The sequence below is a fragment of the Emys orbicularis genome, chromosome 2, assembly GCF_028017835.1.
Source record: "Emys orbicularis isolate rEmyOrb1 chromosome 2, rEmyOrb1.hap1, whole genome shotgun sequence".
In the NCBI taxonomy this organism is placed as follows: Eukaryota; Metazoa; Chordata; order Testudines; family Emydidae; genus Emys; species Emys orbicularis.
The window spans coordinates 52,409,409-52,424,609 of NC_088684.1; positions in this window are offsets into that span (position 1 = coordinate 52,409,409).

Here is a 15,201-nt window from a genome sequence, read left to right on the forward strand (position 1 = left end):
GTGAGATCCGAATCAGGCCCCCTATACCAAACAATAGCAAAAGTCAGTACCATAAGAATAAATTTACTGTACAAAAAAGAGTATGCTAGATAGAAAGGGGGAAATGACATAAGCATGTTATTCAATCAAGATTTAAGGTGGAAATCCAAAACTGCACACTTCAGAAAAAGTAAGTGCTTAGGTTAAATATTATACTTAGACACATCAGAAGGAGGCTTTTCATCCATTCCTGCATGCCCCCAGTGCAGTCCTGACTGAGAGAGATCTGGAGATAACAGTAATGTTGTGCACATATGTAGTGGGGGAGAGCATGGTAGAGGTACATATTGAGAAGTGTGCATGTCAGAAATCCATCACACATAATATAGGTAGTTGTACCATTATAGAATTGGTGCTTTCTGGGTAAATGCTTTCCTGCAGTGTTGGATTTTTCTAGTGCTATGTTCACTGCTGGGAGAAGAAGGATCAAAACTATGGGTATCTTCTACAGAGCAACATGTAGTTTTCTTTTGTTTTATTACTCAGCAAAATGACTTCAGAGCTATACCCTAGTGGTTTGGCAAAGCTTTCAGACCAGAAGGAATGAAGCCTCTCCAAAGAACTCATTCTGCAAAAGCAGCTGAAAGCATAGAAAGCAAAGAGCCTTATATTGTATTTTTTTCAGATATTATTTTTATCAGCTTTATGGGAGTTCCATAGACTCCAAAGTGAATATTTTTACAGAATTACTGACAGAATGTTGGGGTCTCTAGCCAATTAATCCCTGATGTAACTCCATTGAATCCGACCTATGTTTTCCAGTCTGCACGAGTTTCCTAAAAAAAAATTCTGTGTGTAGTTCTACTAATGTGACTCAGCAGATGGGATCCTTGAGAATACATTTATTTATGGAAGGTCAATGTTTTAAAACCAATAGGACTTAGTATTTTTGCCATCAATATTCTCTCTCTTCCCTTTTCCTTTGTATGCAGTTATTTTTTGGTGTGTGCATTTTCTTAACATGAAAGAATTCAAACAATCTGACTCAACTGTTGCTTCTTATTGCCAATATATCTAAGGAAAGCTTATGTACATTAATTTCTGTTTGTTGGGACTCATGAGTAAGGCTACATTTTAGTCACAGGTATTTTTAGTAAAAGTCATGGACAGGTAAAATTCACAGGCCCGTGACCTGTCCATGACTTTTACTAAAAATACCCACCATGACTAAAACTTGGGCGGGAGGGTGGGGGAGCTTGGGGGGGCAGTCCAGGGGTGCTGCAGGTGGTGGGGGAGGTGGCCTGGGACCCCTGCCCCTCCGCTGCCTAGGAGCAGCAGAGGGGCCATGCCAGTGGGAGCTAAATTACTTTAGTTTACAGCCATTGCTTCAGGCCACGGTAATTTGGAACTTCTTAATGGCCTCCAAAAAAGGAATTTTTTCTTCCACACAGTTACAAGATAACCACATGGCCATTTTTGTCCTTTGAAATAAAAATAATAAGATTATTTTCCATTACAGAAAAGTAATTTCTAATCCTCATGTAAGAGAGAAGTCTGTTGGTTGTCAGGTTAGAGATAAGAATCCACAATGACCATCTGTATCAAAATTTTACCTACAGTAAGTTTAAAAAAAAAAAAAAAAGCTGGTTCAAAGGCCAGCATTTTTTCCATAGCCAGTGTTGTTTCAAAGGAGTTTCTTCTTGGTTTGGCGACTGAGGGAGGACTCAAAGATGCTTTTCATAAAATTTTTCATCATGCCACCTGATGCATCGGATAAGAAGGCTCCAGCTGTTGTGAGCCGGATTAACGGAATATAAATGGTTGTCATCTCCCAGCTGAATTTGTTCACATTGGTAGAAAAATGAGCAGGCTCACTCACAAAATATGAACTTCTTCTTTCTCCCCCTAAAATAAGATGAGTAATAATATGGTTTTCTTTGCCCTTGATTCAGTATTGTGACAAGTTCCTTCTACTATAAACTGTAACTTAATGAAAACATTTCACATTATTTAAAAAACGAACAAAAACAATAAACTGAGCCAGATAGAGAAATAACTTTAAAAAAAGCTTTAGAAAAGGGCGATCTCTTATATTCTTCACTGGATGCAGCTTGAACCCTTCGGAAAACCTGTGTTCCTGAGTTTCATCTCAGTAGAGCTGGAGGAATATATTTACTTGACTTTACAAATGATTCTTGGTTAGGCTATGCTATAACCCCATTTGAATTTGGTTTCTATGAACAGTCAAATGATCAAGGGTTTATTTGCATAAATACTCATGTAAAATGAATTTTAAGCTCGTATGCTTGAGTATTCTCACCAGAAGTGTTATACTGTATATGGTTTAGGATGTCTCTTGGTATCATAGTGGAGCAGTGTTCTCAAAACTCCTTGTGTTGATCCTTTGCAAAGAGACAGTGAGATGGTCCTAGGAAGGATTTGGCTACACCCTTTGCAGCTATGACTGCACAAGCATATGCTGTTACTGTGCGTGATATGACTAGATGGCATTTAAACTCTGCACCTAGCTAATAAATTTTGCAGCAGCCTAATTTTTTTATATCGGAATGATGCCTTAGGCAAGACCTGTGTCATCCAGAGACAGTAGAGTGTGTCTTCACGTGGATGTGGGTGCTACTGGAATACTGCTAATAATAATAGAAGATGTTTCTACTCCAGTGGTTTGTATTAATGCTGTAAAGTCCCTCCAAGAAAATCTCCCATCCAAATACTAACCTAATTTGACCCTACTTAGCTTGTAAGGTCTTACACTGCTCAGGGTAGTAAAAGACTAAACATCTAAAGGTTGTGTTGCAGACACAGCTGTATCTTAGACCCCTTTTGGTCTCCTTCAATGCACCCCTTAGGTGATAGACCTAGTTTCCTGCATCCCATTGTGGGTGGAACCCTGTGGTCCAGCTACTCTTTCTTAGACTGGTTCTTAGGGCTGCAGCTTTCCCTGTTTCCCAATCAAGTTGATCTGACAGACCCAACTTTGTCTGGCACTTGTCAGCCCTTTTCCTCCAAGGATCTATGACAGCCGCTGAGTAAAGTGACTCAAAAGCAGCAATTTCAAAACAAAGCAGCCTTTAATTACCAAGGAGAACACAGTACCTAGAAAAACGGGTTAATGCAACTAAGAGTCCTATATGCATATTTCCCTACCTAAGCTTAACTTCTCTATATTCATATGTCAAGTAGGTCCAGCTTATTCCCATCTCTGGGTTGGAAGAGCCAACCCGCTTGCTGCAGTCCCCATCAACCGGTGCAGCTTCAGTCTGCTGACAGCTCACTCAGCCCCTACACTTTTCTAGGCCTAATGTTTGGTATCTTACTTTTCATCCTAGTCTTAGCCTTGGGACAAGTAAACCATTCTCAGCCTGCCCGGAGGCAAGCAGGGGTTTTTCCCAATAAACAGCTTTTCCATTTTTTCCTGCAGGACTCTACCCTGTGTCATTGTTTCACCTTTCCTGCTCTGTTCCTCTAACAATCCCTTTTGATCTAACTCCTTAGCAAGTAACCCATCAGAAACAAACACAGACACATGCTCTATATTCATAAAATAATAACACAGATATTTCCCAGTTCATTGCAGGTTGGCATAAGTAAGTCTTTGCAGAGACAGAAATTGATGAGAGTGCTTCTGTCTCATTTTCATTACATTTCTGGATGTTTCTTATATGATTTCTTACTACCTTCAATGACCCTTGACAACACAATTCCAGTTCCCATAGCAACACCTGTTGATGGCAGTAATACTGCAGCACTTCAATAAGCCTTCCTACCCGAGGTCACGCTGTGCCAGCATGCCAGGATTGGATTCAGTGTACAAGATTCTCTTTCTCCTCTTTTCTAATGGATGTCACGTCTGGAATCAGTTCCCCTGATTTGTGAAGACTGATTTAGAGAATCATAGAATGTCAGGGTTGGAAGGGACCTCAGGAGGTCATCTAGTCCAACCCCCTGTTCTCACTCTTGATTACAGCTCATGATACAACTAGTTATATGTGGTCTAAATATGCACCAGCAAGATATTGTATTGAGCCAGTATTCAGGCTCTAAGATTTACATATGTCTTTTGCTGTGAAACAAAAATGATTTTTTTCCGAATGTTCACATCACTGAAGAAAACACTCTTTAGACTCCTCGTAATCTTTCCAAAAGTGCAGTAATTCTACATGCTTCATAGCTTCACGGTCTATTTAAAAACATTTTAAAAAATGCATTGGAGACATTCTTTGCAAAAAGTGAGTGTAGCACTAGATACTTCCTTGAATGTAGCTGGTTTTTTGTTTTTATTTTTGTTTTTTAAATAGCTCAAGTCCCTTGGTTGCCTACTGCCTATTTCTTTGGTAATTGCTTCCGAACAGAAACATTCAAAGCAGTGCTATTAAAAAAAAGTCTCTCACTTTGCAGAAGTGTTTACAAGATTCCATGTGGCTTCCTCTTGGCAAGAAGTTCATTTGCTGTTGACACCTAACTAAGCATCAAGATGGTTATACGTCCTGTTGGGTCTACAATATTTTATTTTTCTCTTTAATGTTCTCTCTTCTCACACATTTAACTAAGAAGCTTTACGTCACTTGTACTTTTTTTTATTAGTGTGCAATTTATAATTGTGGATCTTTGCCACGTTTATTATTTCTTCCTTCCCAGTTCTGCAGTGAGACATTTAAAGCTTGTTCAGCCAATATGGTAGGTTCCACATTCTGACAGATGGCTAACTCCAAGCTGGTGTTACTTTCACACACACTCTTGTTTGTTGGAGTCCAGTGTTCTGTTGGTTTTTTAAAATAAGGCATGATGGAGACTTGCTGAACTGTTCACTTTGCTGTTTTAAGATTCCCAACATTTAATTCTAATTGAATGTATAAATTAATGTAATTTATGTAAATTTTTGTATGGTTAATCTCTAATGAGGAGGATAGCCAGGACCTTTCTAAAATCTTGGGTTTATATTTCTGAAAGTTCCAGCTGTGTGGAGCTCCTGAGCTCTATGGGTAAGAGAGGGAAGCTGACTTCCAAAGAAACAAAAGTGATGCTTTGCGAATTGTAAATAAACTGCACCAGTTTATCTCCAGATAGCCCAAAACAAAAGTTCTAAAAACTGTTCCATTCATCTCAATGGGGTATCAGCTTTAGCAGTTTAAGGCCCCCCAATCCTGCATAAAGCTTTGTGTGGGTGGACCCATGCATATGAGCTTCTATTAATGGCATGGGTGCAGGGTCTGGCTGTGTGAATCTCAGTGCAGCGTTGGTGCCTAAATATCGCCTTCACTAGCTACTTCACTACTGATAACTTCAGCCAATCTATCCAGCTACCCTGTTTATCCCAAACTATCTGCCACCATTTCAGATGCTAGAAGTTCCACCTTCTGCTTCACCAGCTGCCAAAACCATCAACTTCCTTCGTCACAACTTCTACAATACATATGATACATCTGATAATATGTTTCCACTCTGAAAATTAAAAATGGAAGGGCTGCGATAATTAATTGCATTGAATATCACATTAAATAATAAAAGGAATACTTCACTGATTGTGTTATTCATTTTCATATTTAATTCCATAAAAACTGCAATTTTAAAATTTACCTGAAGCTGCTGCAGAACATCCAGACTGCTCTGCTGGAATCCCGCAGAATCCAGAAGCCTTTGATTGCAGCATTAGGTCAAGTTTTCCGCAGAATACAAAGGTTCTTGGCTACTATTATAGTGCCCTGTCTTGGCAATGGACCCTATGTAAATACATACTAATGACTGCATATTTGTACTCTTCTATTTAAGTCAGAATTACTGTTATGTTACATTTTTAATTTGCTGAGGTGATTTATGTAATCCTAAAATGAGTAGGAAATGGTTTTCCTGTCCTGTGAAAATGTTTGAGATTTCTAAAAAATTTCCCATCCCACATCAGGACAAAATCGACATCTTTCAGTTAGTTTTGAGAAATGAGAGAGACTTCCGCTTCCCCCAGCCCCCAATAGCCAAGTGTGTACAGTAGTCATCTAGTGTGTGGGAAACCCAGGCTCAAGTTCTTGCTCTGCCTGATTCTGAGGAGGGACGTAAACCTGCATTTTCTCCATCATGGGGGGAGGGGTGCCCGAACCACTGGGCTATTGGCTATTCTGGGTGCATGCTCTCATTTTGACCAGAGATTCCTCTCTTAACCTGACAAACTTCCCCCAAAAAGTTTTTTTGAAAGTGATACATTCCTGCAAAATGTTTTGGTAGATGAACTGCCATTTTTTGATGAAAAACAGTTTTTCTGTAAAAGTCCCAACCAGCTGTCATCCTAAGCTAAGCTCACTGGTACAAGTTATTGCTACTCCTGTTCTGTTGTGTGAGGATTCAGGTACTGGAAGAAGGATTTTCCTGTATCTGCCTTTTGAAGCTGTACAGCATAGGATGTAGTAAAGCCTCTTTGGGAAACACTGTGTATTTTTAAGCCACTTTATTTTTGGGTTAACATACTTTGCATGTTTTGCAGTAATCTGTAAGAGCTAAAAGGTAAAATGGTACCAGTGGTCATAGAAAAGAGAGATTTTTATAATGGTGCTGTTTAATCTTAAAGCAGATTTCAAATATAGTATTATATGTTAACATATAAATATTTTATTGCAGTGCTAGGGTTGGAGAGTTTAAGAAAAATCAGGAAATGCAAAAAATCAGATAATCCAACAGCAGCATTAATTCAACTACATTGCATACATGCAGTATTTTCTGTTCCATTTTGGTTTTATTTTGATAAGTGTGTAGTCCTATCTTTCAAAGGTCAGTTTGGTTTGAGTTATCTGATTTAATAAAAAAAAAAAACTGATAGCCAGGGGAAGGTTGGTTTTTGCTCTCAAAAATGACTTGAATGGGAGTCAATGAGACTAATCCCAGTGTGTAAAATTAAACAAGTCTGAGTCTTTGCAAGCTTAAAGTCTAAATAAGGATAAGACTTAACAAGGGCTTGTAGAACAAAATGGAATGGAAGGGGCGTGATGACAAGGGTAACAGTAAAAGAAACACAAGTTAAGTTGTTCTCATAAGACATGCCTGCATTGCAAAAAGTCTTAAATGTTCTCAACCTGCATAGTTTGCCCTATGTGGATGAGGCAGAATGTAGTTGAAATGGTTCTTGGAAAATCATCAACAAGGCAAAATAAAGAAAAAAACTGTTCATGCAGCATGGCATGCTCCCAATAAAAAAAATTCCATACCATGCCCAATGGGCCAGATTTTGTTCATTTCTCTCTCCCATACCTCTCTGTTCCATGTGGAACATAGGGCAGTCACTATTGCCTTCCAACTTTGCCAATCTGCTGCTTCAGTCTTAGCTTCTTCTCATGTCATTTTGATAGCTTTCTGTTCTGCTTCTAATGTGTATTCCCATGTTATCCTTAGTCTACCTCATCATCTCTTACCCTGGGGATTCCAGTCCAATGCCTGTCTTGTTATTTCCTCCATGTGTGTCCTAGCCATTTTCATTCCATAATTTCTTGTCCTATTGTTTTCTGTTTCACCCTCCTCCAGCATTCTTCATTTGTGATTTTTTCCCCCTGGCCATCCGATATTGAGGATTTCTCTAAGGCAGCTGTTTATGAAAACTTGGAGTTTATATAATAAGGACTTAATAAATCTCCAAGTTTCAGTGCCAACTTTAAAATGGTGTTAAACATTATACATTTAGTTTGTAGGACAAGATTTATGTTTCTCCAGATTGGCTTTCGACTAACAAAGACATGTCTGGTTTTCACTCTTCTGTCTTTGTCTGTTCCACCTGTTGTACATAAAATGCTGCCAAGATATGTGAAATATTGGACCTCTTCTATGTCAGTCCCAGAAAGTGTTATTGTTGTGTATTGATTCTCATGGTTTTAGTTTTCTCTGTATTGATTTTTCAACCCTACCAATTGCTCATAGGCCAGGAGATCATTTGTTTTGGCTTGCATATCTCTATTGGTGTGAGATAGCAAGTTGATGTCATCTTCAAAGGCAAAGTCCTCTAAATGCTGCGTTAAAGTTATGTGTGCCATACCAGGGTACAATCCAGACTAATGAGCAGCTGTGTCACACCTGCCCTGCAACCTTGGGTGCCTTACAATGCCTTGCTGAAGTAGCTCCCACCTCCCAAACAGCCTTTCAGCATGCAAGCTACATCCTGAATGTCTGTGTGTAATTGTCAGCCATATTTGGGTTACACTGTGGCTCTCAGCAGCCTTGGTTATACTGAAGAGTGACTCAAATACACCCCCAGTCTTAGATTTCCCCCCAGAAATGTATGTCCTGTGTTGCCCAGCCCCCTCCTGGACAATACAAATTATGTTAAGTCTGTTATATCTTTAAACGAATAATATGCACACACTTTGTCACCCCAAATGACAAACTTCTTGGGTCAGGACTCCTTCTCCTAGAGTCCAACCAATGCTTTCTTTGTCACTTCAAGTGCCATGAATGCAATGGGCAGGAGAAAGAGAGGGGTCCCTGGGTTTGTTTGTCCTTCCTTTTTATAGTTTCAGTCCCCCTCTTGAAAAGCATTTCTAGCTAGGTACCAGGAGACCAAAAAAAATCTCTGTGGAAGGAAGTTCTCTGTTGCTTTTTTCTCAACTGTCTGAGCTTCCTTTGTTTCCCTTCCTGCTTGATGACTCTGTTTACTGCTTAAATGAAAATTAAGCAGAGCATACATTCCTTTATTTAAGACAGACCTGTTTGCCAACCTCAGTTTGGAAGACGTGTTAATAACACTATATAGTGGAATCTTATAACTTGACATACAGTGTTGCCACATATATTTTATCAGGACCATACTGATCAGAAATGTATGGGTTTTCAAATAATACCTTATTGGGCGTACTTTGTATAAAGATTATTACAATAGTATGTTGGGTGTGAATACGGCGTACATTCTGTCCCAGTATGCCCCTTGGTTGTTCTGTGGTCTCTCTCATTACCTAGTCCACTACCAATAAAAAGATCATTGGTGAGATAAGACATCCTTGTCCGAGTTTCATAGTACCTTTGAATGGCTTAGTGAGTTCACTGTTACATATTACTTGGCATGTCATATTTTAATAGAAACTCTGAATGACATTCATAAATTTCTGAGGGACCTCACAGAGTATAGCAACTTCCATAAAACTGTTCTATGCATTGTATCAAGGGCATTTTGGAAATATATAAAATTCATATAAAGCAGTGATTGCCATTCAATTGATGATACATATGGTCTCTATTTGATCAATACATGATTTCTCCTGTCTGAACCCTGCCTATTTTTGTCATAACCTCGAATCTACTGCTTTCTGTATTCTATCTAGAAGTACACATGTAAATAACTTACTTGAGATAGACAGCAATTGAATGTCCCTCCAGGTTTTACACTGACTGGGCTCTCCTTTCTTTTTCAGCTTCACTATGTAGTAGAACCTCAGAGTTATGAACATCTCGGGGAATGGAGGTTGTTCATAACTCTGAAAAGTTCGTAACTCTTAACAAAACGTTATGGCTGTTCTTTCAAAAGCTTACAACTGAACAACTTTGAAACTTTACTATATAAAAGAAAAATGCTGCTTTTGACCAATTTAATTTAAATGAAACAAGCACAGAAACAGTTTTCTTACCTTGTCAAATCTTTGTTTTTTAAATTTTCCCTTTATTTTTTTTTAGTAGTTTACGCTTAACACAGTACTGTACTGTAATTTTTTTTTATTTAATTTTTTTTTTGTCTCTGATGCTGCCTGATTGTGTACATCCGGTTCCAAATGAAGTGTGCAGTTGACTGGTCAGTTCATAACTCTGGTGTTCATAACCCTGAGGTTCTACTGTATGACCCTTTTCTCACTTATTTGGTATTTTTTCTTCTTCCCATATCTTTTTGTAAGAGGCCTATCAAAATGTCTACAGTGTTCTTCAAGTCTGCCTTAAACGCCGTTGGAACGATATCTGAACCTGGCGCCTTTCCAGTTTTTAACCAGTTGTCTGCCCTCTCTACTTCTACTCTTATGATAGATCCTAGTTCGACATCTAGATCATCTCCTTCCTCTGTATCTGGGGGATTAGCTACTGTCTGACCATTCAGTGGACTTAAATCTGTTTGACCCAACTGTCTGTTCAGTTAGTTACTGTGGATTTACGTTGGTGTAAGCGAAAGCAGCATTTAAAGCAGTAAAAGTGTTATAGATAGAGTGTTGGTAATGGTTTTCATAAACATTTTAACCACACTTTATACCATCTTTAGTGAGGGTCAAACCATGTTCAGCTGAAATCATTTTCCAATAATTTTTAGAAAGCATTTCCTAGCATAGTCTCTTGTGGTACAGACAAGGCATTAATGTACTGTTGCTTTGGCATACATAGGAGATTTATGTTGTTTTGACTCAGTGATGAATCAGGCGAGAGCTATCCGATGGTGTGAGTGGTATTGTTAACACATTAGTTAGTAGGAGAGCTGAAAGCCATGAGCTGGGAGAGGAAATTAAGAGAGATGCAACTGAAATAAAGAGAGGTAGATAGCTTGAAGGAGAAATATAGACAGAGAAGCACTGAGTGCAAGACAGCCAAGGAGTGTTGGTAGGGTGGCCAGTTTTCGACCAGAAAATCTGGTCGAAAAGGGGACCTGACGGGGAAAGAGGTAGGACAGGAGTGGGGTCTTGTGGGGAAACAGGCAGGGTTGGGAAGTTCTGGCACTCCTGCTGGAGTGTCCGGTTTTTCAATATTACAAAGTTGGTAACCCTAAATGTAGGTTGCACTTACAGAGGTACTTATAAAGTCATAAGGCATGTCTTATCATATGTTTGTTGTATTGTATTATAGTGGAGAATTATAAGTGTACTCGTTCTTGTCTGGACTTAACATTCCTTCAGTAGCTGAAGCTACTCCATACTTGATAGTGATGGAGTAAGAATATGAAGATGATATATTTTGTACTCTACTTAATTAATTCAAAAACAAAAGTCAGAAGGGGAGAAAGCCAATACTGTGTCTAATATCAGGATCCCTGAAATGCTTTGGAAAGAGCCTTTTCCTATAAATGTTGCAAACATTTTTGCATGATTAGACCAGCTCTTCTTCATCTGCCCAGTTGGTGTAAAAATAAAATGTTTTCATTGTATCAGGCACACACATCTCCCCGACTGTAAATTTAACCGCAGTTTTCTGCCTGGATTCCCCCACTACCAGCAAGTGATCATATCTGAAGGGAAGTTAAGATTTTCTTCTTCATCACGAAACAATCACTGATTTATCAGAGACAACAGTCAGAGTCCGTTAGGGAAAGCTCACAGCTGTCTGCAGCTGTTCTAGTATATTTATCTCAGAAGGGCCCAATATATATTGAAAAGGAAGAAAAACTTCAATGAAATACATTAACAACTGCTGGGAGAGAAACCAGCATAAAGGCAAATTTTGAACGCAACAAAACTATTTATGTAAATCTGCCAGAGTTATACTAAATGACAGCTATAACAACTGACAGTAGTCTTTGTTCCTTTTTGTTTACGTTCAGCTTACTGGTGCACTGGAAACAAGAAACCGCTTTCTTGCATCCTGCACTGGCATGGTTCTAAGACTTCAAAAACTCTTCATGGCTCAATTGGTTGGACTCAGAATAGGGATTCCGCCATCAGCATTCCAGCCATCTTCCCTCCCTCCTGGTCCTGCCTCAAGCCAAAATTGTGGGTGGGAAATAGGAGTCTGCTTCTGAAAACCAGAGTGTTTTTGTTTTAAATTGTGTCTTGGTGCTTTAAAGGTGAATTGAAAATGTTTTTTTTCCCAACTCTTGCCCATATATCTGTCATGTCCCCCTACACAGAACTTTATTTCCAACTCACAGTTCTAAATTTTTGGAATTCGCACTGTGGCTCCTAGTCAGAACTCCCAATGAAGTTAATGGGAGTTTGTACAGATAATGACCAAGAACTGCAGAGGTTGGCCAAGTATCCAAATGCATGCAAATTTTATCTCTGGTGATCTACAAATTCAAATCCCTCTGGAGACAGAAATTCATGGTCCCTGCCAAGACAGTGTTATTTAATCTCTCTTCTATCTCTCAGTTTTAGAGTTTTATACTAACATCCATCACCATGGTGTCTGAGCATCTCCCAGATTAATAAATCAGCACAGGTTAATGAATTAATATTCTTTATCACATTGTCCAGTGTTTTGTTTTATGAGATAAGATTATTATTTTTTAACAATAATCTGTAATCAGGTGGTTTAAGACAACTTTTACTAGCAACCTGACTGTACAAGCAAGCATTCCGCGGTAAAGCTAGAAAAAAAAATTAGAAATGGAAAAGATCTACTAGTAACATAGTTAATTCCCCTGTCAATGCGGGATTCTCCCCCAGTGTACATTCTCCAGTGGTTTGTCCAGGCCCTTTGCTTTGTGCCATTTAAAAGGCCATCCTATACATATGGAGTCATATTCCTGTTCTAAAAAATCCCAGATGTTCCAGTCGCCATGTAGGGAGGTGATTGAGTATGGTCACCACCCCCAGGCAGGCTTGCTTTCAGTCCTTCAGATGGAGTGAATCACAGAGGGGAAAGTGTAGCTGGTAATGACACACAAACAGCAGGTAGCTGGAGAATTCATCCACTGAAATGAAGGGGATTGGATAGATGAAAGCTTCTCTGTGGCAGTCTATCTCAGATTTGGTTTGGTTTGCTGTATCTATTGCGCTGAAATTACTATAGAGGCTTAACTGATTACCATACAGAGCCCCCATCTTACGTGGCTGGTTTTTTTATGTCAAAGGTTGATACAGGGGAGTGGCAATGAATTTCAGGCCTCTGCCTCTCTACAGGAGTCCCCAAATTCCTGACATGATTTTCAAGATGGATTTTTTGAAACCCAGTTTAGGTAACAGTTTTATTGGCAGAAGCCAGCCTATGTGATTGGGGCATAACCTTTCAAAATAAAAACAGTTTTTAAAGCACTTCTTTGAGGCTCTTTTTGGCAACTATAAAAAAGTTTTGCTCTGTCCACGTTAACTGCCACTAGCTGGTAAACAGTTCCACAAAAAAGTTGATCTTGAAAACCATTTCAAGTTTGGGGACTTTTGGAGCGTGGATGGAACCTCACAATGTCTTGTCAAAACCTGCACTGGACAGGTATGACTCTTCCAAGTATAGTTAAAATTGCTACACTCTCATTAACAAAAATCTGGGTCAAAGGATCTTCTCATGTATTCCAGCAGCTCTCACCTACTGGAACAGTAACTGTAATATTATAGATGCTCTATGTTTGAAACTACTATGTATTTTTTATAAATGTAGTTGTAAGATAGCATTTTGCAATAATGGTTTAAAATTAGATTCAGTGGGTACAGGAGCCTGTATCATGGATTGTTTCATTCTCTATATCCAGGAAAGACTGCTTATTAACAAAATATACAAAAAAAGCTTCAGTTTGCTTCAGTTCCCCCTAAACTATTTTTTCCCCTTGCAAATCCCTGGTTTTCCTAGCAATATTGGGTGGCAATTTTTAGCAGACCTATGCCTGTCCATGTTCAGCACTTAAGTGTGCTGTAAACAGTTTATACAAAGAAACAAACTCATTTGTTTGTAAGATGATTTATATAATTGGTATATTTTCTTGTTTGTTCAAGTACTATTAACTTCTAATAATTACTGCTTACATAATGTGAGCGGCCGAGTTCAAGCATTTTGTGTGTGACATTTTTGCTGACTACCGGTGATATGGCCTCTGTGCTGCACCAGCAACTACAATTAAAATAGGTCTGTCAGGATCAGGATTCAGAATGGCAAGCCAGCAATTAGAGGCATGATGCAGAACAATCGAAACTGAGTGACAGATTAGTGACACAGGTGATTGATGAGTGAAAAGGAGCAGTCAAAATTCCAGGGTTCCTTTTCCTGCAACTACTAAGGTAAGTCTTGTCATGGAATGACAGGAAAATGTTAATCTCATCTCCTTATGACATTTGTCATTCTAAAAATTAAATACCTAGTTACGCCTTTTCTGGTGGATATTTTACCAGATACTAGTATATCAATTCCATTTCCAAATTCTTCTGTTCACTAGTATTGGCATATTATTTCTAGCTCACTTTAATCAAATCTGACATTTAAAAAAAAGCATGATTCCCTTGTGCTTTTATAGCTTGGCAATTTGATTTGGATAATCAAATCTGGTCCATATTTCCAACTAATTCAAGAGAGTTCCTTCTGGTTAGCCATGACAATATGAGAAAATGGATAGCTTTGCAATATTTTAAGCCATATCTAAATACATTTGAATGTCACGAGTCCAGAGAGAGATTTGATTTGAAATCTAATTAAGGAGTGGAAAACAACATAAAAAAGCCCTACTCTGTCAAGACCTTCATCCTGTTAAGTGAAACAGAGTACAGCACTCTTAAAATGATATAGCTGACTGAAGAAGGCCATAGGGGCCTGTAAATATAAGACATCCTATGTTTGTGAAGATTGATTTCATTCTTCAATTTTTTATGCATTTTTTTCTGATTTATAAAAATTAGCAAGCTGAAGTTGAGGGTAGATGGTACCAAAAAAATCAAGGGAACAGCAAGCAGATTTGTAAAGGTCTATCGGAAACATACTGACTAGCAGAGATACTCTCATCTATTGTGACTATATTTGTAAAATGACATCAGGAGTTCTAAATATCTGATGCTTAATGTGCTTCTAGTTCATAATTACAATAATGTAAATCTGCATGCACTATAACTTTACATTACCAATGGGCAGTTCAGAAAATATCTGTAGCCTTGTAATGCAGGAAGTCAGGATACTACACTCTGGGTATGTTACATTACGGACACTATCATGCCAACATAGCTAGGTCGGCATAGTTGTTTTTTCACAACCCTGACTTTCTCGATATGAAAACACACCTTTTAGTAGTAAAGACATAGTCATAGGGTATGTCATTAGTAGACTTTCTTACCTCAAGTTAGTTAATTGCCAATTAACTCAATGTGCATAACAGGTTTGTTAGTGTTAGTGTGGGACCCTCCCACACAAACTGTGGAGCCTGTAATAAATGTAGACTGTGTCCACACTATCCCTAAGGCACATGTCAAGTATCTTGAGTTAATTGGCAATCAGTTCTCTCAAAGTAGGGAAGTCTAGTAGAGAAGACAAGCCCCTATTTTCATGGTTAAAATAGCCCTTTGCTTCCCAGAACCCTTCACGTCTTTCACACACCTAACCAACCAGCCAGAATATTATCTACAGTTCCCTCTCCACAGG